Source organism: Sapajus apella, unplaced genomic scaffold (assembly GCF_009761245.1).
Source record: "Sapajus apella isolate SASKATOON/1434 unplaced genomic scaffold, GSC_monkey_1.0 scaffold64, whole genome shotgun sequence".
Lineage (NCBI taxonomy): Eukaryota > Metazoa > Chordata > Mammalia > Primates > Cebidae > Sapajus > Sapajus apella.
The window spans coordinates 11,787,917-11,812,109 of NW_022437004.1; the positions used below are offsets into that span (position 1 = coordinate 11,787,917).

At 35.4% G+C, this 24,193-nt stretch overlaps 1 protein-coding gene and 2 long non-coding RNA genes across 6 annotated transcripts in view; all 3 read left to right on the top strand.

Annotated features, from left to right (window-relative positions):
- SNX7 (sorting nexin 7) overlaps positions 1–24,193 on the top strand; it is a 99,326-nt gene that overhangs the window by 51,377 nt on the left and 23,756 nt on the right. The gene's annotated exons all lie outside the window — the stretch shown is intronic.
- Positions 13,197–17,926, top strand: LOC116530009. Its single transcript, XR_004259785.1, has 2 exons — positions 13,197–15,105; positions 15,167–17,926. It is a non-coding gene; the product is annotated as an uncharacterized LOC116530009 (long non-coding RNA).
- Positions 18,280–19,819, top strand: LOC116530008. The gene is made up of 2 exons (XR_004259784.1): positions 18,280–18,341; positions 18,439–19,819. It is a non-coding gene; the product is annotated as an uncharacterized LOC116530008 (long non-coding RNA).

Consider the following 24,193-nt stretch of genomic DNA (forward strand, 5'->3'; position numbering starts at 1 on the left):
TGGACAAGTAAAAGGGGTAGTTTAAAATTCAAGTCATTTCTTCTCAGGATTTTAAGATATGCTACTTACGTGTCCTTTGGATTTGTGGTGTGTTTTGTGGGGTTTGCCTGCCATAGATAGAAAGTTTAAATAGCATTCCTACATAGAAACTCAAAATAGATTCAATTTCTTTTTAATTTAGACTTTTTGTTAATAAGAAATATGTCCTAAGGATCTGTCCTACATATCCTTTTCCCTCCTGGCCCTGCCTGGGCACTTAATAAATATTTCATTATGCTTAGAGCAGTAACACACTGGGAATCAGATGCCGGGAGAGTGCTTTGATTCACTTTTATTTAACTTGTGACCTTAATCAGACATTAATTATTCTTTATCCATGAAAATGCCAAAATTATGCTTAAAGAAATTTTTTTGAAGATGAATTAACATTTATAAATCTAGGACTTGTGTTAGTAAAAATTTTGGTAAGTTATAGTATGAATGTGTAAAGGGTTAGAGAATACATCATGATACTCTAAAACATTTAAAGTATAAATAGTTTGTTGTTGTTGTTGTTGTTGTTGTTTTGAGACAGAGTCTAGCTCTGTCACCCAGTCTGGAGGGCAGTGGGACAATCTCAGCTCACTGTAACCTCCGTCTCCTGGATTCAAGTGATTCTCCTGCCTCAGCCTCCCAAGTAACTGGGATTAAGGCATGTGCTACCATGCCCAGCTAATTTTTGTATTTTTTGTAGAGACAGGGTCTCACCATGTTGGCCAGGCTGGATCTCGAACTCCTGATCTCAAGTGATCCACCTGCCTCGGCTTCCCAAAGTGCTGGGATTATAGGCGTGAGCCACCACACCTGGCCTAAAGTATAAATAGTTTGCTATTAAATATCAAAAGTTGTGTTCCCACAAAATAGAGAACCAGTAGTTATCCTTCTAGCACATTTGGATATCACTAAATTGAGAATGCATTTTGAATTATTACAGGCAAACCTTGGAGATACTATGTTCAGTTTCAGACTGCCACAATAAAGCTAGCCACAAGAAATTTTTGGTTTCCCAGTGCATATAAAAGTTATGTTTGCACTATACTGTAGTCTATTAAGCATGCAATAGCATTAGGTCTTAAAAATGTACACCTTATTTAAACAGTACATCATTGTTAAAAATGCTAATGATCATATGAGCCTTCAGAGGGCTGTAATCTTCTTACTGGTGGAGTGTCTTGCCTCCCTGTTGATGGCTACTGACTGATCACAGTGGTGGTTGATAAAGATTGGGTGGCCCTGGCAATTTCTTAAAGTATGAGAACAAGGAGGTTTGCTGCATAGATTGCTTCTTCCTTTCACTGATGAATTCTCTGCATGCAGTGTTAACTAAGTTTACATAATATTCTGTATTCTGTGTAACTAAGTTTACATAATATTCTGAATTCTTTGTGGTCATCTTAACAAATATAGCATCTTTACCAGGAGCAGATCCTACTTAAAGAAATCAGTTTCTTTGCTCATCCATAAGAAGCAACTCTTCATCTCTTCAAATTCTGTCATGAGATTATAGCAATTCAGCCACCTCTTCAGGCTCTACTCCTAATTATAGTTCTGTACAATTTCTGTCACACCTGCAGTTACTTTCTCCACTGAGGTTTGGAATCCCTCAAAGTCATCTATAAGAGTTGGAAACAACTTCTTCCAAATTTCTATAAATGTTAATATTTTGATCTGCTCCCATGAATCACAAATATTATTCATGGAATCTAGAATGGTGTATTCTTTCCAGAATATTTTTCATTCCCATCAAGGGAATCACTATCTATGGCAGCTACAGCCTTACAAAATGTATTACTTAAATAATAAGACTGGAGACTCTAAATGACTCCTTGACCCATGGACTGTGGAAGTTATGTTAGCTGGCATGAAAGTAATATTAATCCCCTTGTACATTTCCATCAGACTTCTTCAGTGACCAAGTACATTGTCAATAAACTAATATTTTGAAAGGAATCTTTTTTGCTGAGCAGTAGATCTCAAGAGTGGGCTTAAAGTATTCAGTAAACCATGCTGTAAACAGATAACACTGTCATCCAGGCTTTGTTATTCCAGGTATAGAGCACAGGCAGAGTAGATTTAGCATAATCCTTAAGGGACCTAGGATTTTCAGAATGGTAAATGAGCATTGGCTTCAACTTAAAATCACCAACTACATTAGCTCCTAATCAGGCTGTCCTTTGAAGCTAGGCATTGACTTTTCCTCTCTAGCTATGAAAGTCTTAGATAACATCTTCTTCCAATATAAAACTTTTGTGTACATTGAAAATCTGTTGTTTAGCATAGCCATCCTTATCAATGATGATAGTTATCTTCTGGATAACTTGTTACAACTTCTACAACAGCAGTTGTTGCTTCACCTTGCATTTTTATATTACGGAAATAGGTTATTTCCTTAAACCTGCTGAATCAACCTCTGCTAGCTTCAAACATTTCCTCTCCAGCTTCCTCACCTCTCTCAGCCTTCATAAAATTGAAGAGTTAGGGCACTGCTCTGGATTAGGCTTTGGCTTAAGGGAATGTTATGGCTGGTTTGATCTTCTATTCAGACCACTGAAACTTTCTCCATATCAGCAATAAGGCATTTTTTGCTTTCTTATAATTGATGTGTTTACTGGAATAGCAGTTTTAATTTCTTCCAAGGACTTTTTCTTTGCATTCAGAACTTGTCTAACTGTTCTGTGCAAGAGGCCCAGCTTGCAGCCAGTCTCAGCTTTCAAAATGCCTTCCTCACTAAATTTAATCATTTCTAGCTTTTGATTTAAAGTGAGAGATGCGCAATTCTTCCTTTCACTTGAACACATAAAAGCCATTGTAGGGTTATTAATTGGCCATATTTCAATATTATTAGGTCTCCAGGAATAGGAAGGAGAGGAACAGAGACAGAATGGTCGGTGGTAGTCAGAACATACACATTTATGGATTGGATTCACTGCTCTATATGAACACAGTTCCCCCCCTCCAAATTACAGTGGCAACATGAAACACTACACAGATCACCATGACAGATATGATAATAATGAAAAAGTTGGATATTTTAAGAATTGCCAAAATGTGACACATATGAAGGAAGCACATGTTGTTGGAAAAATGATGCTGATAGGCTTACTTAGTACAAGGTTGTCACAAAGCTTCAATTTGCTAAAAAAAAAAAAAAAAAAAAAAATGGAATATCTGCAAAGCACAGTAAAGCACAGTACAATAAAATGAAAGACAGTATAATTAGTAGACTTTGGGGAGTAAGCCTTTTTTTTCTGCTGAATCTTAATAGTCAATTTAGGGGGATGTCAATGCCCCAATCACATGCCCATTCAACTTTTAGAGAATTTCTAGACTCAAACTACTGTTTTCATTTTATAAGCATATTTGACATCTATTTAGTACATTTTGTATGCCAGGCACTGTGCCGATCATTTGCATATGTCAGCCAATGTCTAATCCTATGAGATAGGTAGTAGTTTGTTCCCATTTTTGTAGATGAGAAAATTGAGTCCTAGAGAATAAATCAACAAATAGTTCTTAGCTCCTTCGATGTCCAGGTCCTGGGTGGAAGAGATACTGTGGTGAAGAAGACTGACAAAGACCCTCTCCCTAAGAAGCTTATTCTCTAGCAGAAGAACAGTGAAAATAAGTTTAAAAAAAATTAAATGTATGTGATAATTTTAGACCATGATTAGTGCTATAAAGAAAATAAAACAGGGTACTATGATAAAGAATACTAGGAGAGGAAGTATCTAGAGTGATCAGAGGAGGTCTTTCTGAGATGACCTCGAGAACAGAACCAAATCATGATAAGGGGGCATTGATCCAAATTCCGGAGCACCAGTGTTGGAAGAAGGAGGAAGAACCATGATCCTCTGAAATGAGAATGAATTCGCATGATCCGGAGCCTCATTAAAGTTGCAAGTACCTAGAATATGAAGGATGGAGGGATAGCAGTCTGGCATGAGGACTGAAAGCAAGAGGGTGAAGAATGTGTAGGCCTTGGGTTGTTTTCTTCTGGTTGCAGTAGAGAGCCTCTGAAGGGTTTCGAGTAGGGAAGAGTTGTGATTTGACATGTTACATGTTTTTAAATTTATTTCCAAGTGACAAACTTACAGAAAAGTTGCAAGTACACTTCAAAGACCTTCATTTCCTTTGAACCGTTAGAGAATAAGTTGTAAATCTAATAACCCTTGAATAGTGTGTTTCTTATAAACAAGAATATTTTCCTATATAACTATAATACAACTATCAGTATCAATACATTATTTATATATTTATATTATCAAATGCTCAGACCCATTCAGGCTTCACCAGTGTTCTTTAATGTTTTTTGACAGTATTTAGTTAGATGTCTCCTTCAGTCTGGAACAGTTCTTTCATCTTCCCTTGACTTTCATGACCATTCTACATTTGAAGATTATTTTGTAGAATGCTTCCTATTTTAACTTGTTTCATATTTCCTTATGCTTAAATTTATATCATCAATCTTTGACAGTAATGTCATGTGTTACTGTGATCCTCTCATTGATTCCTTTTAGATTGTACGTGATATTTATTTGTCCCATTAATGATCACTCGATCACTGATTAAGGCAATGTCCCTCTAGCTTCTCCACTATAAAATCACTCTTTTTCCAATGTAATTAATCAGTGTTTTATGGGAAGCATCCTTGAGACCGATGATCCCATCCCTTGTTGTACTTTAACTTTAAATTTATTCATGTGCGAATTTGTTTTTTATTTTAGGAAGTGGGTTTTAGCCCACTATTGTCAGTACTTGTTTTGATACATGAGTTACCCAAATTAGATGATTGGGTCCATCTTCAAGCTGGCTTCTGTGCCCTTTTGACATGTTCATGTCATTTTGATCACCTCTTTGCTTCTGATATAACAAAACATTCTGACTCTCTTGTACTGTACCTGTCTTAGCCCTTCTTAGCCCTGGAATCAGTCATTTCTCTAATGAGCCCTGGTCCCTTTTACTAGAAAAAGTTATATTTAGAATACAATATTTTGGCATTAGATATGTTCGTTGCTATTCAAGTATCACTATCTAAGACCTTCTTTAAGCAGAGCTAGGGAGTATGTCTGTTTAATCATACACACGCACACACACCCACACACACACGTTTTTATATCTATTATTTGTGTATTTAAATATATAGTAAAACAATTAATTTACACCGAGACTCCAATTTTAACTTAGTTATATGGATTCATCCTTGATATTTTTTTCCCCATAGATGTAGTTCCTTTTCTGACAATGAGAGACAGGCTCTCGTTATCTTTTCTAAGTCTGCTGATTTGATTGATTCCCCTGTATGTAACCAATCCTGCATAGCCCAAGTCGTCTTTCCTAAGTGGTGGCACTCCCCACTCCACCTGGGCTTTCACACACTGCATGGGCCACACCTCTACTTTACCACACTTCTGTTTCCCATGCCGGGTTTGCCTCCCATCCCCATATGGTGCCCTCTTCATCCTGCTTGGGCTGTTACTGTCTACTCTTGGCCACTGTCTGTAGGAACCACCTCCTCATCTTGTTTTGACATTCTGCGCCAGGCCGCCATGACTTTGCCTCCTTTTCTCCACCAATGTGGACATTAATCTTGTACCTGCAGCGATGAACCTTTAGAGCAGAGCTGTTTAGGAAGAAAAAGGAGAAAGGAAGAGTTGATAGTTGCTTTCAAATGCTCACTCTGTTTCCTGCGTAGGAAAACAGAAAGTTATATTGAATCCAGTACCATGGGTAGGAGGTGATGATGGCATAAACAAAGAAGGTAGTAGCGGAGATTTTGATAAGAAAGTTAAATGATTTGCTCACAGTTATACAGCTAGTTAAATAGCAGACCCAGAGCTGTAACCTAACTCTGTACACTCCCTGATGTATCATAAATACATTTTTTTTCCCTGATGGGTGGGTCTGAAGTCTAGGAAGATAAGAAGATTTTAAGGCAAGTAACAATTATCTGCTACTAAAATCAAAGCAAAAAGGAATAAAAGTTTGGTGTTTTCTTCTTTTATCTTCTTTAAAAAATATACTTAGTTTTCATAATAAATTGTAAATTGCAACTTGGAAATGCTTTGAAATACATAGGGAGATGAGAAAATTTTAAGGAAAGTAACAATTATCTGCTCCTAAAATCAAAGCAAAAAGGAATAAAAGTTTGGTGTTTTCTGCTTTTATCTTCTTTAAAAAATATACTTAGTTTTCATAATAAATTGTAAATTGCTACTTGGAAATGCTTTGAAATATGTAGAGTTATAATTATCTCAGAGAGTTGAAAGTCTTTTTTTCTTTCAAGGAATTATTTTATAGAATTATGCATTAACTAGATCAACAAGTCATACTAAAACTAATTGATGACGATAATGATAGCTAACATTTCTTAAGCACACACTATGTGCCGGGCAGAGTTCTAAATGTTCTACGTGTATTGTTTCATTTAAGTCTCACGTAATATGGTGGGGTGTAGGTCCTATTATTTTCCTCATTTTATAAGCTTTTATATTTGTTTTTAATGTGACAGTTGAGTAACAGAGGAATAGAATTACTTGAACGACATGCGCATGTAGTAATTTTTGAAGCAGAACTTCAGAAATTGTGCTATTAACAATATTCCAGGACTTGAAAACTATATTCCAGGACAATACCTGTAAATAGTCCACTGCTCCTTTACCTATAGCAGAAACCACTATATCTAATCCCAGAACAATCCTCAGAAAATATTATCAACATGCTTCAGATGATTAATACCAATCAGAGTTTGCATATGATAAATTCTCTTGGCCAGAACATCCTTGGTGACTTGAAATATTTCATTACAGTGAGCTGGCAGTCTTGATAGTGTTTATTTTAGGTTAAATTGACCTACCTCATTTATCTCTCAGTCACAAAGAGGATATGAAATGAGTTAAGGTGGCAAAATTTCTTCCCTTAATGTATGTCAGGGCTTCTCATAAGCAGTGTGGCTAGGGAGAGCGTAAGAGGCATTTCAAAATACACAAAATTACAATGATACTGCCCTTCCCAGGAGGCAGATTCTGTTGCTTCTAAGACCTTCTTATTTAGAAGCTTTTAATCTAAACTTAGTAGGAAAAAAGAGATATTCGTGAAATGCATTCAAAGTAAACCTTAATGCATTTAAAGAGCTGTTGCAGACCCTTGTACTGGGAAAATGCAAGACATATAATGGGCACTCCATACATGAGGAAATGAAAGGGGCATGCACACAGATCAGGTGGTGAGAGAAGTGGCAGATGTGGCAGTTACTTATCCCATGTAGAAGTGCAAATGTAAGGCTTCCCTAACATGTTTCCTGAAGAAGGCTCCTCACCAAAAAATACAGTTTTTGTCCAATGTCAAATTTTAGGTTACAATATTTAGATTAATTTTGTTCTACACAGTGAAAATTGCACATGAATGAGTGATTTTTAATATATATTAATACATTAATATAGAAATAACACCTTTTTCTACTTTCACTTGCATTTTCAATACTTCTTTTATCATCCAACACTTTTATTGGAAGAGGAAATATGTACACACAATTTAACAATCAGGGAAAAGGAACTGAGTTCTGTTTTGATGCCTTATTTTCTGAACCAGATGTAATGTGTCCCTACAAATGTTACTTCCCAACCACCACTACTCATTTGTGTAACATTAGGTACTTGTCGTGATCTCATAACTAATTAGCACATTGCTTTTACAAAAAACCCCAAATTGTGATTTATTTGAATAGGTAATATATTCACATCACTCAAAATTTATAAATTTAGAAAAAGACCCACAGTTAAAAGTGTGCCCATTCCAATATCCTATTCTTCCAAGTCCCACTACCCATGTTATTAATATAAGTACATCCTATTTTTAGTTACTTCTGCAGCCTTCCAGTTTCTTTATGGATATACAATAGATACCAGTATACATTCTGACTTTTTAATGCAATGGTAATATGCTCTGAAGATTTCTGTACTTCGCTTTTTTAATGTGATAAGATATCTTGAAGATCATTCCACTTTTTGGTGTTTTACAGCTACATGATATTCTGTTGTATGGCTGTGCACAATTTATTTAACCTGACCCCTGCTGGTAGATATTTATTTCTAGTATTTTGTGACTATAAACAATACTTTGCCGAAGAATTTTGTACATGTTATTTGTAAGTATACCAGTAGATCTTTAGAATAAATACTTAGAAGTGAAATTGCTAAATCAAAGGGTAATTTTGATAGCTCTTTACTAAATGAGTGATCTTGAGCAAATTAGCTAACTTCTCCATGCCTTAGTTTCTTGTTTTGTGGATTAGAGATGATAATAGTACCTAGCTCATAATGCTAAATGTGTTAACCATGTAGGGTGCTTAGAATATTGCTTGGCCCATAGGAAGGGGTAAAAGAATTACCTCTTCTGCTGCTGTTTGTTCTTGTTACTACCCAGGTGCTGTCCACAGGAGAGCTATTTACATTCTCACCAGCTGGCTTACCCCATAACCTCCACCCCCAGTCTTGTTAAGGGGAGATATCAAATTCCATCTCAAAAGTGAAAAATGATATCTCCTTATAGGTTTATTTTTGCATTTCTCTTCCGATGAGTGGGGCTAAGCATTGCTTTATATATTTAAGTAATTTTTTTTTTCTGTGAGTATCTGGTTTTTGTTTGTTATATTTCTCTATTCTTGATCTCTGTCTCTCTGATTTATAGGAACTATTTGGGAAATTAGTCTTTATTTTCCATTTGTATTATAAATTTTTGTACTGATTTTTACTAGCAAAAATTTCTGATTTTTATAAAGTCAGGTTTATCTATCTTTTTCTTAAGAATTTCACCTTTAAGGACAAGTTAGAAAGTGTTCTACTTTAGATGACAGAAAAAATGTCTCATGGTTTCTTCCATTAATCTTTAAGCTTCCTTTTATACGTTAATATCTGAGCCATTTGAAATTGGTTATAAATGTGAGGTTTTTGAGTAAACTATATAATATATATATATATATACACACATGATATCTATCATGTATATATATATATATATGTTTCCACTGTGTATATTATATATACTCAACTATATATATTTTAATAACTGTCCCAGTTGTGCCCAAGTTGTCTATTGAATAATCATGTTTTCCCTAGTGATTTGATGCTACCTTTGAAATATGCTTAATTTGTTTTCATATGCAACAATGTTAAGACTTTCTATGTATTCCCTTGGTCTGTTAATGCTCGAAAACCATACTGTGTCAATAATGGAGGTTTTGTAATATGTTTGATAAATGGCAGGACTTGTCTACCCCCACTCTATGTTCCTCTTGTTTATTTACAGAGCTTTTAAGAGTAAAGTATTTATAATAACCAAATAACTGAATCATAAAAGATTTCCTAGAAATAACTCTGTTGTTAATCTTTGTCTCCTTCCTTTAAAAACTAACTCTATTAGCAGACTACTGTGTATATTCAAAAGTATCATTAATTGAGTTTGCCTCAGGCTAATATATCTTACAAAATATTATCTCATTTTTTCAAAATGATTGAGAAAATACTCAGTAATATTAGAGTATTTGTAGGAAAACACATCAAAGCAATTTTACCCCTATTAAAGGACAGTTTTTTGAGTGAACTCCTAATTTTTATGCTTGAGCTATACATACGATGTTTACATGATCACAGATTTCTAGGGCCATACAATACATTATGGTACCCACTAGCCACATGTGCTGCTTACTCTTACATTTGAATTAATTAAAATTAAGTATAATTAAAAATTCAGTTTCTCAGTCACACTAGCTGAATTTCAGTAGTCACATGTGGCTTTTGATACCATGTTGGATGGTCCAGAATAGAGTATTACTGTTATTACAGAATGTTATGTTTGGCTGGATTTGTTTTACAGTATGTTGCAGCTTTAGGTGCTGCATTTTATGTATGGTAGTTTGGTTGATTGAATCAAAGAAGGGAGGTCATTTCTCATGGAAGTTTTAGCTTTGATAGGGATTCAGATAGAGAAGAGACGAATGTCTGAAAGAAACTTCAGGGGCATTCACCTGATTAAAACTATAGTGTACACAGTACTATAGCAAAAATAATATGGTAGTCACCAAACTCTTTTGATCACATACTCCATCAAATAAATATTTTTTAAGCAAACCTCCCAATAGATGTTCATATTTTCTTTACAGATTATTTATTTTCACCTCAGGTTGAATATTTTCAATGCATTTGTCCGAAACCCAAAATGCTCCAAAATTTGATACTCTTTGAGTACTGACATAATGCCCACAGAAAATGCTCTTTGGAGCATTTTGTGTTTTGGATTTTCAGATTAGGAATGCTGAACAGGTAGGTTTAGTGCAGATATTCCAAAATCTGAAACACTTTTGGTCCTAAGCATTTTGGATAAGGGTTGCTTAACCTGTATTATACTCATATTTTACTTGTGTTATAAACTGTGCATGTAAGTAGACATTAAAAACAATGAATAACGGTTAAATATAAATAGAAGTTCCTTTATGTAGTACTATGAGCTGTCTTGTATATGCCTTGAACCTCATCTATCCAATTTTGGAGTTTTGGAGTTTGTTGGGGTTCGTATCACAAGCTGTAGAGAACCTAGGTTCTAGATCGAAGTTTCAAAATAAGTCACTCTTAAACTTCAGTAAGCCTTATTTTTTCTTGTAAATAAACTGGGAAAATACTATTTATCTTACAGGGTACATTGAGAACTAAATGACATAATACAAGAGACATTGTTTAGTTAAGTAGAGGGTAAAATACAAATATTTAACAACAGAAAATTGGCCTGTGAAGTTCTGTGAAATCAATAAATTTTGATTTTTGGCTTTGAAATAATTTTTAACTTTGGAAAACCTAATGGCAATAGAACATATTGCTTTTCTAGGCTTGGGTTATATTTTGCAGAAAAGTACAGGAAATTGTATCTCAAGAGTTAAAAGACTGAATTTTTTCGTTTTATTTTTAAGGAGCCACATCATTTTTTTAAGATAGGCATATATTAATGACTGATAGAAGCACCTAGAAAGAAATGAATCCTTTGTATTCTAATGCATATTTAGTGGCTTTTGTTGTATAGAAGATTCAGAGGAGAGCTCTACCTTTCCTAAAATGTGGCCCTTTAAATAATGGACTTTCTATTTCCTGCAATGTCACAAGAAATTATAATCATTATTTGAGGGATGTTAATGGTGTCGAAGGTGCTGGCTTGAAAGGTGATGCGTTAACTACTTTTGTGGGTGTTTTATGACTCAATTTGTCATTTTTAGAAAATGCATTGTGTTTTACTGAACAAGTTACATTTGGATAACACAATCTGCAATGGGTTTCAGGGAGAGAGGCTTCCACTTTTTAAGAAAAGTGTGTATTGTAAAGTATGTAAAAAAGGTACTACTTAGTTATCACATGTATGCTTAAGCAGCATTGTATAATCAAGCATCTAATTTCTTCAGACACATCTCACCTCTCTCACGAATCAGAAAATAATACAATTTTATTGTTAAGAGCCCTCTTATCTTTCCCCTGCAATTTAATTAATACTTGTTAAGAAGAGGTAGCTGTCAGATTAGAAATGAATTTCAGAATTTTCTATTGTCTTCTGATGGAGTGGCAATCTAAATCCTTTTATTTAGATATATTATTTTCAAGAACTTTTCAAAATGATAATTTCCCAGCTTTTCTGATTATGAAGAGAATTTTTTAGCATTTGAATAAATAGATTGAATGGCTGATTTTTTTCCCCATAAAAGGAAATAATAGATAAGCCATTAAAAAAGGAAAACGATATTTTTAAGAATAACTATCAAATAATAAAATTTTGAGCAAAATTTTATCATTTTGCTGGGGCAGGAGAATTGCTTGAACCCAGGAGGCAGAGGTTGCAGTGAGCTGACATCATGCCGCTGCACTCCAGCCTGGACGACAGAGTAAGACTTTAATGCAAAAAAAAAGGAAATTTTATCATGGTGAATATTGTCATTTTTGTCATATTTATTCAATACTTACACTTCATATTTCTTTTTTATTGTTAGTAAGCTGGCAAAATAAAAAACATTATAATGTTCTTCATGATAGAACATTTTTGTATTTTTCCTGATTCTAAAGTAAATGCTTCCAAAATTGTATTATTTTGCTCAAAAATGTTGGCTGTAGGCACATCTGTAGTATTTAAAAGTGGAAAGAAGTAATCATCATAAAGCCAGTAGAGAAATAAGTCTAGATTAATTACTAACCTTGCACTATCCTGAAATCATTAATTCAATCTACAGATATTTACTAAATTCCCACCCAGTGTAAACACTGAGCATAACAATGAAAAGATAGACCCTTATGATAGTCCTTATATCTCAACAGAAAAGTACGAGACAAATAAAATAATTGCTAGATCTAAAGAATGTTAAGGAAATGAAGAATGGACTGGGGTAGGAAATGGCAAGAAAAAAAAAATAGAAAAGAAACAGAAAGAACAACAACCCTACTTTGTACATAAATGTTCTAGGAAGCATTATTTGGGAACTATTATTTAAGCTGAGATGAAAGGAAAGAAAACTAGCAAGAGATTTAAAATAGATGATTTTTTAAGATACTTCACTATTTGAAGCTCCTTCAATATCTCTCAATGAAGTTTTAAACTTTTTTTCCCCCAAAAAAGTCCATGTATACTTTTTGTTAAATTTGTTACTAAGTACCTTATTTTGTTGGCTTGTGTTTATCATAAATTTTGTATTTTAAAACATTTTATGACCTTTTTTAAAGCCAGAATTATAGAAAAGTAATTCACTTTTGCATATCTATTCTATATTTAATGATTTAAGTTATTTTTAATTTTAACAATTTATAGACTGGTTTTCTGTGTAGAAAATTCTAGGCTGGGTGCCATGACTTATGCCTGTAGGCCCAGCACTTTGGGAAGCTGAGATGGGCAGATCACCTGAGGTCAGGAATTCAAGACCAGCCTGGCCAACATGAAGAAACCCCATCTCTACTAAATATCCAAAAAATTAGCCAGACACAGTGGTGCACGCCTGTAGTCCCAGCTACTTGGGAGGCTGGGACAGGAGAATCAATTGAACCCAGGAGGTGGAGGTTGCAGTGAGCCGACATCATGCCACTGCACTCCAGCCTGGACGACAGAGTGAGACTTTGATTAAAAAAATAAAAGGAAATTCTATCACGGGTGAATATTGGCAATTTTGTCATTTTTATTCAATAATTATACTTCATATTTCTATTTTATTGTAAGTTGGCAAAATAAAAACATTATACTGTTCTTAGTGATAGAACATTCTTGTATTTTTCCTGATTCTAAAGCAAATGTTTCCAAGATTTTTATCATCAGTAATAATGTTTGCTATAGTTTTGCATCTTAAATATTTTTAATCAGACTGGGGCAGTTCTTATCTACTCCTATTTGATGAGAGGTTGATTCAAAAGTTAGTATCAAACTTTCAGAATGATTTTCTGTGTCTTTTCAGATAATTGTACACTTTTTATCATTTTCTTGCAGCGACTTACACTGAAAGATTTTCTCATGTTAACCATTGTTGGGTCCCTGGGATAAAGCTACTCTGGCCATTGCTGGATTTGGCTTGCCCGCTTTCTTTTTTCGGACTTTTGTATCCAGATTTCTGAATAAGAATGACTTATCATTACAGTTGCTTCTGCCAGAAATGTCACTATTTGTATCAAGGTTATGCTAGCCTCATAAATTTTTACATACTAGATTCGTTTGTATGAGAATGCTATTATTTGTTAATGAAGAAATGAACTCTTTTCATAATGTATTAGGAGCAGACCTCATAAGATGTTTAGGTATTAGGGGCTTAGTAATAATATTAGAAAGACTCTAAATTTTAATTGTGCTACCCATATGACCTTACTATTGTATGTATAGAGACAATCATGGGATAAGGATAAAGGATGCTTATTTGCCTCTATTCTAGATTACAAAATCAGGGATAAGTGATGGAAGATCATTGATTCAATAGTCAATATAGGTGTCTGTTTCTTAGAGAGATAAGTGAAATTTCTCCCTAGATTGCTTTTTAGCAATGATAAATTGCAGTAATTGAAAAAAAGCTTTGACTGGATATTTTCTGGCAGCTTTGCTTAGAGAAACAGACTGTAGGAAAGCTGATTTCTCAATCCATAATTTTTATAATTGATACTTTGATAAAACTGCTGGTAGCTATGACAACTCCTCTAGAATTATGCTAAAGTATATTATTTATTAAATGTATAGCAGTCAAACAGAGTTTCTTTTAACACATATTTCAATGTGGTGTACTGTTCAAACATTTTTACCAAAAGAGTTTACTTTCTATAGTATAAGAAAGCTGGAATATATGCTCCAGTAAATCTGAGAGATACCCCCACATGGCCAATGCAAACTCAAAATTTCTTTAAGATCTCTTGTTTTAAAGTCTCATGTGACTATCCCTACTCCATAATACATTTACATTTGTTAATAAAAATAGTTTAATCTCTGTAAAGTATCTATGAAAATTATGTTTATTCATGACTTTGGTGATCCTTAGACCATCGCTGAGTGTTGATATAGTTATAGGAATCCCAATTTTAGGAAAACATGTTAAAGCATTCCTTAGTGGCCTCATTGTGAGACTATATCTGAATTGGAAGGACTTTGTGATATTAGGCAAGAATGTTCCTCTATGAAAGAAGTGATCCAAAAATGAATGAGAAGGGAAGAAAACATTTCACATAGGGGCACTGTGCCTTGTATGGTACTTGGCATGAAGTAAGTGCTCAATAAATAGTTGTTGGCTGAGTTAATATACTTTTAAAATGCTGATCTCTGATAAAATCTAAAGGCCTAAAGAGATGTTTGGAAGTCGATAGGAATGGTTTTGGCTTTTATTCTTCTTAGATTGCTAGACAGCTTTTTTTAGTTACCAGGAAGTATATTCTAAAATGCTTTCAGAGTCAGGGAGAACATATCCATTTGCATATTTTGTGTTAGGGTATTTACATTCCATAATTTACAAGACACTGAAATTTCTTGGATTGGAGAGGAATAACTTATTGAGATGGCATGGCAACCTACTTTTCTAAAATAGAGGTAATTTCTGGGCTTTTTGGCTTCACCTGATTGGGAGAAGGGTCTTACAGTAATAGAAGAGGTAATTTCTGGGCTTTTTGGCTTCACCTGATTGGGAGAAGGGTCTTACAGTAATAGAAGACTTTTTGACATGAAGCATTTCATTGTTCAGTTCACCCACTAACACTCTCAGGCTTTGTCAGAGCTATTGAGGAGCTTACTGAGCTGTTAATAACATAGCACTTTGTTTCTCTGGTGCTTTTCTTTTCTTACAGGTCCTCAATTGGGATTCCTTAACATAGGATAAGTGAGAGAGCAGATTAGTTTAGGACAGTTCTGGTGCCTTAATAAAAATCTTCTCATACTCACACCAGGGTGCCGCATTTTATAGAGGAGGAAACTGCACCCTTCTAAGGAAATGACCTTGTCTGCATTCACACAGTTAGGATTTGAACCCACAGGACTTCAGAGCCCAGGCTTTAGATCACTGACTGATAAATGTGTTTGATTGTAAGCTTTTAAAGTTCAGTAAGAAAGGAGCAAGAGGAGCAGGTAACAACAAATTGTTAATATCCTAAGGCAACTGAGAAAGATGAAATGTTGTTTCTTCAAAGTAGAGCTTGCCTGAGTGGCCAGTATAATCTGAGTCGTGACCTAGAGCCAGCAGCATGTGTTATTAGGAGACAGGAACTTAGCGTTGAGGCAGGTGTTGCATCCTCCTCATAAGATGTACGTATCTTTCTCCCCACATGCAGCAGAGCACTGGACATGTAAAAATGTCCTAGAAATAAAGATGTCAGCCAACTGAGCTTGATTATGTCTGGTTGTTTACTTATCTATATTAGTATGTACGTTAATTTCATCAAGTGAATATTTAGTACAATAAGGAAAACTATTGATTTTAAAGATATATTTCCTTTTTACGTGGAATCTTTGGATCTGGATCTTCTGGATTTCTTAAGATTTAGTTTGGAGAGGGTACTTATTTAATTAAACAAGAAAACTCATTGAGAAACTAAGTTATCTATTAAGGTAGAATGCTAGGGAATGCCCAGTGTGATGTGAATCTTAAGTCCCTGCTACACTGTAAGCTTCCAGAGGCAGGGGCCTTCCCTCTCATATTCATACTGTGCTCTTGGTCATGTGTCTAGGCCAATGCCTGGCACATAATAGGCACTTAAAAATAAAGATTTGTTAAATGATTGTTTAATTTTCTACCCAATTTGTTTTTCTTCCTTCATATGGAAGGTAATAAGAAATTGTGTTTTAGTGGAGAATTGGGTGTGAAAGAGCGCACATAAATAAAATTAAATGTCTTATTATTATTATTTAAAAAAAAATAAAAAACAAAAACAACTTATTGGGGCCAAGATGGCCTACTAGAAACAGCTACAGTCAGAGGCTCCCACTGAGAGGAAGGAAAATGCCAAATGATTCCTGCACCGGCAACTAAGGTATCCAGGATCTCTCGACTGACTAGGCAGTTGGCATGACCCACAGAGAGCAAGGAAAAGTTAATCTAGCAGGCACATTTTAAGACTCTGCAATATGCAACAGATTTGCTAAAACATAGCTCCCCTTACTAACCCTTCAAGGGTTATGTTCTTTTTAACAATTAAAGAAATTCTATATTTTATATGCTACTCTAACCTTTTGAGAATACAATTCTCATCTGTAATAGTTATAATAGATATTTCTGATATGATTCCCAATACCATATTTTATCAGAAAGAAAATACTATCTTTATTCTTTTAACAAGATTCCGAAATGTTCTATCACTTTCATCTTTTTCATAAATATTTTTAAGGTACTTTTTGTGAATTTTTTACTTTTCACATTTCAGTTAATCATTTGGTTGAAAAAGCTAATAACTCATATTTTCAGAGATTTATACTTTAATATTAGGTCTGTTCCTGATGGTTATGCTTATGTAAAGATATATTCTTGAAAGTTTAAATTTATAAAGGTAATATAAAAGTAAAATTTATAAAGCCACTTTCTAATGAAAATTATTAGACTACTATGTTTCTGGATTAGTTTTACCAAAAGTCAGGGTTGAGTGTACAAGGAGAAAAACCTCCAGCATGATTAAATGGGCTTGTGAAATTAGTGCCCCAGCGGTGATGTTAGCAGTCATATGTTCTTTAAAAATAAAATAATATTAAAAACAGTGCACAGTATGCAGTTCTAGAAATGGTCCCATGAGTCCATGACAACAGACTCTAGGTTTTATTTTCTAGCAATAATGCTTGGACTTATCACTTTACCTTCCCCACCTGCCCATGTGACCTACAAACATTCACAACATGATGAGCAGGGTTCACAATGCAGCCAGTGCTTATGGAACCCAGTGCGTCTGTTTTGGCCCTTTTAATCATCAGACCATTCCCTACATAACTTGAAACTGAATCAGAAAAAGCAAGCCAGATCTAACAAGAAAGGGAGGAAATGCCCTTCAGCTGGATTGAGATACCTCCAATAGATGAGGTATGACATGAATCTCATGCATCTTTTACTCATCCACTCCATGCTGCCTCCTATACTGTACTTCCCATGGATGAGAATAACAAAATAACGTTTGTTTATGGTGGACTTATTTTTAGTGTGTGGTTTTATTTTTTTTTTTTTATTTATTTTTTTTTTCATTATTTCCTTTTTTTTCCTCCTTTGTTTCTTCTCAGGGATCAGCAAATTCTGTTTTCACTTTTTAAGACTAATAATAATTTTAGAGAAACATATCAGCCTTAACAAAGTTTGGTCATATTCCCCTCTCAGGAAGAATAGTTTTAACCAAAAAACAATTTAGAGTTTATTCCTTTTTTTAAGAACAAAAAAAAAAACTCCAAAGTATAGGAATACTGTTTTTTATAAGAATAAAAATTTTTAAAAAGGTACAAGAAAACTTTTATTTAGCCTCAGGTGCCTCAAGGAACTAACTATGTGCTCATTGTTATTTGTATATTAAATGTATTTAATAAAGAGATTTTCCAGACAGGCCTTGTGTGGGCAACAAGGCTGTTTTATTTCTCGTTTGGGTACAAGTGGGCCAAGTTTGAGAAAGGACAGGCGAAGGCGGTAAGGTGGGACTTGGTTTTATAGGTTGGAGTCGTTTTTTGGAGGGACGGGTGTGTCACAGAGTAAGATTAGTTACAGTGGTGGGGGTTAGGGGCAAGGAATATACATGACCACAAGTTCAGTTACAATGGCGTGTGGGGGTGAGGCAGAAGAGCAATTAAGATGGCAGGATGGGTGAGAGGTATTCACATGATCATAAGAACAGTTAAGATGACAGGGCTGTGTGAGAGGCATTCACATGATCTTAAGAAGAGTTAAGATGGCAGGATGGGTGAGAGGCATTCACATCATCATAAGAACAGTTAAGATGGCAGGGTTGGGTGAGGGGCTTGTCTAGGGAAGCTCCACTGGGCAATCAGGGACAGTGGCGAATGCAGGTGGGGGGTGGGAGACAATCACCTGAGGCAGGCAGGACCTTAGACTTTCAGGCTCCAGGCTTGCATATGGAGACCTGACACTCATTAGATTGTATGTCTCATAATAGCTACAATGGCCCATGGTAGACCAAGAATATTTATTAACTAAATGAATAAATGTCATCTTTTTAGTTCATAATTCCCACAAAGTAGTTATCTAGATGAGCATGAACTGCTTCAGAATCCCCTAATGTTGCCCTCTTTGTCTTTGGACTTCAATAGAAAAGTCTTCAGTTATTTTTCACATCAAATTTTCCATAACTCAATTATGATACGGTCATGTCTTACTAAATGATAGGGATATGTTCTGAAAAACATGTTTTTAGGCATTTTCATCATTGTGCGAATGTTGCAGAGTATACTTACATTACCTTGTGATGTCATACTCTACTACACACCTAGGCTCTGTAGTATAGCCTGTTGTTCCTGGGCTACAAACCTATACAGCATGTTATTTTGGTCCATTGAAAGACAACGGTAAATATTTGTGTATCTAGACATAGAAAAAGTACAGTAAAACTACCATATGGTCGTCTTATGGAATCACCATCATATATGCAGATTGTCATTGACTGAAAGGTTGTTATGTGGCACATGACTCTACAAAGTCTTCTGGATTTGTTAGCATTTCTGACTAACTTGATTCTGCTATAGGTACACCAAACTTAAAGCTTTTGTTTAATTAAATGTGAATGACATTTGAATTACTTATAACCAGTAAAATGATTTATAGTTTTCAGATAACCCCGAAAGCTTAGCACTTCAAAATGCAGATGGTCCCTGAATTCTGATGGTTCAGTTTAGGATTACTCAACTTTAAGATGGGGTTACAGTTTCTATCGAATGTGTTTGGCTTTCTCACTATCCTGAAGTTGAAAAATCCTAAGTTGAATGATTGTAATTTGGAGACTATCTGCTGTGTTGCCAGCATTACATACATTTTTGACTTACAATATTTACAACTAACAGTGGGTTTATTGGGATGTAAGAATAGCCCAAAAAAGTATCTGAGACAGGTCTTAATCAGTTTAGTTTATTTTGCCAAGGTTAGGGACATGCGTGGAGGAAATAAACATGTAACCACAGAAACAGTATATGGTCTGTAACTTTCTCCAAAGATGATTTTGAGGGCTTCAATATTTAAAGGGGAAAAGTGGGCTGGAGGGGAAAGAGGCAGGGAACTATTATCCATATGTTGAAAGAGAAAAGGCACATTCCTCTCAGCCTCAGTGAATGGGCACTTTACTTAAAATAAGGTGAACCTGGAGTAGCTACCTGTGTTGATATTTAATATTTTTATCTGTAGGTATCTGCTTAGGACAAAAGGAAAGGCAGCCTCTTTCATGACTCAGCTTTCAGCTTATTTTTTTTCTTTTGGCTTAGTGAATTGGGGTCCAGATTGGAGTTTTTGTTTTCTTTCACGTAGGTTAAGTCAGGAACATCCATAATCAACTATATCCAAAGAGGTATCAAAGAGGTCAGGGTCAACAAATAAAAACAAATTTATATATTTATGTATTTGAATGAGGAGGATTAGTCTTTCATTTTTTAGGACCAAATGTTTTAACAGTTTCCAAATGAACCACGTTATTGTTTTTAGTTCAAACAAGAATTCTAAAGCAGTTTAAGCATCATTAAGACATCAATATAAAAAACCTTGATAATGGAGAGAGTTCTCTCCCAAAAGAGCAGAGCTGCACATCAGCTGCTGTGAGGTGCACAGTACTTCTCCGGGTTGTTTCTTACAGTTTTACTTCTTTCTTTAGACATATATGTGTAATTTTTTAATTAAAAATATCAGCTCTGCTTTGGTGCAATCGGTATGTCATCAGTATATTCATATCATCTCTCAGCCTGCCCAAACCACCCAAATTAGTGTAGCAAAGTCTTTTTGGAAGCTTCAGAGCTTAACTTTAATCTTAATTCCTTCTAGCCTCCAAAAATTGTTTGCTCTGTATGCAGCTGAATGGTTTTGAATGTTTATATAACTGTCCCTCACCTTGCAACACTGTTTGGGACTGGGAAATACATTACCACTGTTAGCCCTCAGGCCCTCCTCTCCTATCACACTCTACCTGTTCTTCCCGTTAACCTTATCAGCAATGCAGATTTTTCTCCCAGTGCCCACCATGTAGTCAGGGCTAGACCTGCCTGATTCTGTCTCCCTCATTTCAGTTGCTGCTTTTCAGTTTCTGTGGCATCAGGAATCTGATCTTTACCACTGTTCTTTAGTCCTCTTTCTTAAACTCCTTCAGTGCCTCCGCTTGTCTTCTATGAAAATCCGAACAACCTGCAGGAGAAATCCCTTTAGGACCTGGCACTGCCTGCCTCTCTGTCCTTTTCTTTAGCTCGTCATCAACTTGTTCTCTAGGTATCCACCTTAAAGAACCACCTGTAGTTCTTGAGAAACTCCAAGGCAAACATGCTTTTGTGAACTAACGTCTGCAGTTTGCTTTGCATGAATGCCTTTCACGTTTTTTTTTCCTGATTACTTCCATCTTTCTCCCCATTGGTATGAGTCTGTGAGGGCAAGGTCCATTTCTTCCCCCTCCTTTTTCGTTCCTAACACATACTAGGTGGGTGCTGAGTGGAAGCTGCTGGGTGAATGAGTGAGAACCAACCAAATCCTCCCTATTGCCTTTCATGGTTGTTTCCTTAGTCCCATTTCAGATGAACTGGTTTCCTTTCTTCTCTTCTTTTGTTTCTCTCTCAATGATTTCTACATACCTCTAAGTCAGTCTTCTGCAGTACAGCTCTCCCTTGATCAAAACCTTCAGTGGATTATTATGTCTTGCAAAACCCTTTTCACGCTCAGTATAATTTCCAGCCTTTAGTGGTCAGTCTCTAATCTGCATTTGCAGCTGCATTTCCCATGCTGCTTCTTGCCAACTCCAGACCAACCTCTTGTCCATTCTTTTGTCACACTCTGTGGCATACTGTTTCTGTAGTTGTGTTCATATCATACCCTCAGACAGGTGTTTCCTTGTCCTGGTCACTGCCTAGTGAATTAAAACTCAAATGTCCTCTACCCCACAATCAGAATTAATCCTCCATTTTGCATCTGTAAATACCACTGTAAGTTTTTCCTTCCATTATGGTGTGAATCCCACTCCACTTTTTATTATAGCCTTTGGTTTTTGCTTTACTTTTGTGTGTCTGTACCTAATAGATTACAAATGCCTGGAGATAACGGCTCTATCAGTTTAACCTTGAAAGCCACAGGCAAGCTAGTCCAATCAATGGTTGATGCTATTCAGTCAGAACAAATAGACTGTTTGCCTTGACTGACAGACATTGGTTTGAATCCCTAATATGCCACAAACAGCTATATAATCTCTGCCTTTTCTTTCTTCTAGTTTCCCAGCTTTTAATAGGAAGATAATACCCAATTTCTAACATGCTTATGCAGATTAAGTGAAATAATGTATGGAAAGCATATAGCTTAAAACAGTGGCCCATGACAATGCCAAAAATAGTTGTGATTATTGCTGTTACTGTTACTATAGCTATGTAGTTACTGTTGTAGAAACAGACTATTTTGTTTGAGCTTTTAGCATTAATGACTTTGTGTGGCCAATTTCTAGTTGAATATAACTGAACCTAGAAATTACCCATTAGCCTGACTATTAAATATAAAGCATTTTTTTTCACTCTCTTACAGTCTTTTATCATTGCTTATTTTGGCATTACAACGTTTTTCTGGCAACAAGTGTTGTTTGCTTCTTCAGTTGTTCCAATAGCAGAGGACTAAACTGCTGTCAGTATTTGTGAAAAGAAGAATTATTGCAAGCCTTAAATCCTATCTAGCCCAGTCTTTTCCATGATATTTTGCAGTATATGAGTTGAATTTCCTATGGTTAGAGTTACTGAAACCTGCCATGTGGTGTTGGAGGGAACAGTAAAACACCAGAAGGACTTCTTTAGCCTGACAGTGGGCTGTTCTCGCCCTCAGGTTAACTTTTGTTGAGTAATATGTTCTATTAGAACCTGGATGGATGGCACAGTCAGAATGCATTTTCTTTGTACCAAAGAACTTAGTAAAGTTGAAGTCAATTAAGAAGAAGGACATCTAATTATGCTTTTGTGAATTGTTAGGAAAGATATAGTGCAGATCATTCTTAATTTGAATTAGGTGTTTTGTGCTTATTATGTCAGTATTTCTTAGAATTGAAATTATGGAAGATAATTCACTATGAGGAAATATCTAATTTTTTTTTACCTTCCTTTTTTCTAACTAAGATTATGAAGAACTCATCAAAGAAAGAATTAAAAACTCTGATACAATTACCAAAAAAGCTAAGAATTGATCTTACATATTTAAAGCATATGTATCATTTTCTACACTGGTGAAAATAGATTGAGGAAATAGCACTAGAAATTGACTTAAGATCTAGACACTGGTGGAAGAATGACATATTGCCAGAGCCTAAAATACCAAAAGAAGAGAGGGAAGTAATGTCAGTTTCACCAACTGGTGATGTTGGTGATGGTGGTGGTGAGAACATTTTGTAGGCAAATTTTCAGGCCCTGTGTAAGTCAATTAGTGGTCATTATTTCGTGCAAGTTTTATAAGAATCTCTACGAAACCCGTGTTATTACTTTGACCCTTGTTTTACAGATAAAGAAACTAGGGCTTCAACGGATAATCTTACCCAATGCCACATAAGTTGTAAAAGACAGAAGTGAGACTTACAGTACTCTTAATCCCAATACTGTACTGATAAGGCTGCAATCCTTCCTTTATTCCATAGGTGACAGTGAGGTCAAAGTTCTGAGAGTGAGTTCTTAAGTTCTTCTCTAGGAACATAGTACCTGTTGGTTAGAGCAGAGCCACCAACTAAGCAGACGACCACTTCAAAGGCTTTAATGAGGGGGATTTACAGATTGACATGGAAAAGCTCTTTGTAGTAAATCCTTTAGGAAGAAGAGGAAGATAGACTATGTGATTTAGATACTATGTGTCCTGAAAGCCAATTTCAGTAAAGCCACTCTGTCAGTATTCCACTCCATGCCATAGCAACTTAAACTGCAAAGCCTAAGCAGAGGAGAGTAATGGTATGGTTACAATTGGTGTGTGTACCCCTTGATCCTGGATGGAGACATTCTGTTAATAAATCCTCCCCCCGCCCTCCCAGCTGTGCAAATGGCAAGACTCCAGAGGAGTGAGGCTCTCAAATGTCCCTGAAGTCTTCTAGCCTACTCAGATGCTGTTTGAGCTTGGCCTTTCAACAATTTTATTATGCCTGTGGGTACCTATTTCCAGAATGCAAAAAACAGTTGTGATTATTGCTGTTACTGTTACTATAGTTATGTAGTTACTATTGTAGAAACATACTATTTTGTTTGAGCTTTGAGCATTAATGACTTTGTGTGTATGATAGGCACCCACAGCCTATCATTATTAGTTATTCAGTAGCATTCCATTAGACATGTTCTTTAAGATTCGGCAAAATAATTACCCAGAAGATTATAAATTCCCATATTCTCACTGAGCTAGTTTGACCCTACAAACAAAACAAGAGAGTGAAAAAAACACAGACACAAACATGAAAGTCAGCCTTTCTACTGAAATAGATCTCACATTGGTCATGCGAGATTTATATAATACCAAATATCT